The following is a 3,740-nucleotide window of genomic DNA, read 5'->3' on the forward strand; positions in this document are numbered from 1 at the left end:
CCCCCCTTTCCGCCCAACGCTTAACCCCACGCAGTCGAAACCCAGTGGGTTATGACAGTGACAACAAAGGGATAATTTATGACCCTGCCCTTGCGATATTCGAACGTGTTTTCCTGTAGGAGGATTAAAAAATCTCGCTTGTTTTGTTTACATTCTGAGACAAGAGACTGCGTTAGAATCTTTGGGGATTATCGACGCAATGGCGAGATCTTCTTTCATGCAACTTCCGAGAATCTACGCCAAGAAAAATGTTTCATTGAATCATATAAAGGTCTTTATTTCATTCTTTGCAGTTGATACAAATGAATTTGTTTTCTTGTTTCAAAAAATGGATTTGATTATCTTGAATAAATAATTCATTAATTCCGAATAAAACTATACAGACTGTTCCTTAACCCCCCAGAAAACAATTTTTGCCAGTGCCATCTAAAATTTAACAAGACATCGGCAATTTGTCGACAAATTGTCAACATACTGTTTGCTGGGCCTCTACGTGTACATTAGGGTTACTCATCAACCTATCGCATTTTTTCTTGATTGTCATCCTTATCCACACTATAGGAAAAAAAATGATACTTCATGGACACAAAGTCGACTTTAGTTGACAATTAATTTACAAAACAATGACGTTGAATGTGATTTAGGATATAAAAAAATCGGGAAATTTCACATTTCACTGAGAATTCAGTGAAATTCCACAATTTTAAGCATCTTAAAGACGAGAATTCCAGAGTTTATTCAATTTTCCAATCAAATATGAATGTGCAGTGCCGAATTGCACTAAATTTTCAATGACATAAAATTTTAAGATTCCCCCCCCCCTAAATCGCATTCAGTGTCACTGTCCTGAAAATTCAAATATATATTTACCGGAATTTCCTGGTTTTCCATTGATATTCGGGAAAAATGGAACTGACATTCATAGTTATCACTGATTTTTACAGGAAATTCTTATTTTTCAATAACGAATTTCCTTGACATTTCAGTGTAAATTAAATGCAATATAAATTCCCGAAAAGTGTAGCGGAAATTTCCGACAAAATTTTTCAAAAGGGTAAGGGCATGCGAGAAGGCGCAGCGTCGCCAGATATTTAGAATCGTACGATCAAACGAACTTACCTGTAAGTGAAGTTCGATCATGATTATATGAGCCTCGTCTTCGAGATTTTAATAACTTGTAGTAGTCCGCCTGCGGCTAGATGGAGCCACACGGGGAGCGAGCTACACTCCAAAATGTTTACCAATAATTCTTTTACTATTCATATAATAAGAAGACAAATAACATACCGTAGCGGTATTCCGCTCTCTCGATTCAATTTTTTTTGTTTTTCCTGCATATTTGAGTCTCCAAAATACTTTTAAATAACTCTGTGGCCGGGGGAGGGGTGGTAAAGTTCGATCATACTATTAATATGAAGAAGAAGACGAAATAAAACTAGATTCAATTTTATGGTGAGCCAATCAGTCGAGTTGAATAAATGGCCCGTTACTTGCAAAATACGTCCACAATCACAATACTTCAGCAAGTGAGAAGGAATGGTAAATATCATCATCAGGTCCACAAAGCATTTTCTAAGGAATCTAAGCATATGATCCGAGCTGAAGGAAAGGATTGTAATCACATTCATCAGGAAATACTTTGTGAACCGTATGGTGTAAATTGTTTTGCTACCGCACTTGATTTATCGGGTTCATCGGGTTTACTGACATTAAACAAAAATCCTGTGCAAGTTCTGCCCATGAATACTAATTAGAGGTGCACTGGGAAAATAAATAGTGAAAAATTACCGAATTACTATCGGATTGAAAAGTATAGGCCCCTGTAGCTGCGAGGTTTTTCGGTTTTGCAACATTCCTGAACATTAGTATCCATTTTTTTCCTTAGGTATATATTTTAGACACCTGAAATAACGATAAGAAGGACAAAATTGAATGCTTTGGGTTACTATCCGATGCAAAAACAACCTCTGAAGTTTAGGTCCAGGGGCCTATACTTTTCAATGCGATAGTAGTCAAGTAAATGTGGAGCGAGCTCAATTTTCAGGTTTTTTTCACTCGAAATCTGGGAAAAAATGGGAGATAAGTAGTAAATTTTTCTCCATTAGTCCAAGAAAATGTACTGAACGTAAGTGTAATTTGTACCGAATTTGTAGAATTTATCCTGAATTCGATCAAATATCATCCCAATGAAGAAGAATAATTACTTAATATTGCGTAAGAATTTTTACCCAACCCGTTCGGGAAAAATTTACTTGCTGATGTCACTATTTGTCCTTCATGGGTCTAGGACAAATAATACTCAGCCGGTGTTGGTAATTTTATTGTACAGAAGGTTAATTTCTGCATCGGTAAATGTGTATTTTTTTACCGAACGAATCATAAAAAGTCCTCAAAAAACTGGTATTTTTTCATTAAATGGCATTTCGCTCCATTACCTTCAAATTTGCCCCGATTTTCTAGATAATTGTTATCTAACTTTTCGCTCCGTGTACATATGATTAAATTATCATTTTTAATTTTCAAATAATTGCTGTTATTGAATCAGGGTAGAAAGTTGAATGAATTCGAAGATTCACGCCTGCCATTGGTGCGGCATTCGTCGGGTCACTGGAGCGTACCATTTTCATCGACTCATCTTACTTTATGTATTTACTAATCCTCTGATGTGAATGGCCATTTTCTCCACTCTGTGGCTTCTCGGTAGAGAGTTCGCGCGTATATAACACAATGTAAGAGGGATAGATCATATGAATACATGAAGGGGTAAACCGCATTATTCTATCATTTTTTGGGTAATTGTGAATATCTATTTTTTGAATTAACGAGTTCATATGCGATATAATTTTTTGTTCAATCATTGAGCACATCAGGTCTAGAATCGTAGATGCAGGCAACCTGAATTCCTCGCATTTGATATAGAAGATTCTCCCCCCCCCCTCTTTCATGAATATATCATGAATATTACTGGCCGTTCGTACCCATATCCTGATATTAATTTTTCAGTGTAATTCACTTCAGCAGAGGATACAGATTTTGATGGTTAACTTCCCTCGATTGGAAGAACTTAAAAGTCCAAACAAAAGAATAATTTGTTCTTGTCTTGAAAGCTTAATTACAAAGTCCTTTTTTCTCCCATATTGAGAGGAGATTCAAACAGGTAAATTTTTGAGTATCAAAGAAGTATTCATAAAAAAAAATTAATATCCATTATATTGCTGAATTTGATTTTCACAATAGCTTACAAGAATGACCCTACACTACAAAAAGTACTTCATATGCACTTCATATGTACTTTTAATTTGTAGTGTAGTCAGTCGATCATACATTATTCGATATCCTGACTTAGAAGAAACTCATCGGCGTTTGGTTTTGATACGAATTTTCTATATTAAACTGATGTCCACTCAGCATTATAGAAGCTTTCGGGAAGTTCAATGTAAATCTGGGTCATCTACAGGGTGTTTCAGAAGTAAATGTACATCTGAACACCCTAGGATCAGGGGGTGATTCTGAGCAGAAAAGTCCTCTTGCACTTTTTGATCAGACTCACCCCTAAAAAGTTATTGGCCATTAAGGGTGGGCCAATGGGGAGTGATTTTTAAGCGGGCGCACATCCATGTGATATGCAGCATATGTATGTGTGCCCGCCCCACCATTCTACGAGACAAAAGAGCGCAACGATATTGCTCTCTCTCTCTCTCTCTCTCTCTCTCTCTCTCTCTCTCTCTCTCTCTCTTTCT

Source organism: Diachasma alloeum, unplaced genomic scaffold (assembly GCF_001412515.2).
Source record: "Diachasma alloeum isolate Michigan unplaced genomic scaffold, Dall2.0 Dall_scaffold_00187, whole genome shotgun sequence".
Taxonomy (NCBI): Eukaryota; Metazoa; Arthropoda; class Insecta; order Hymenoptera; family Braconidae; genus Diachasma; species Diachasma alloeum.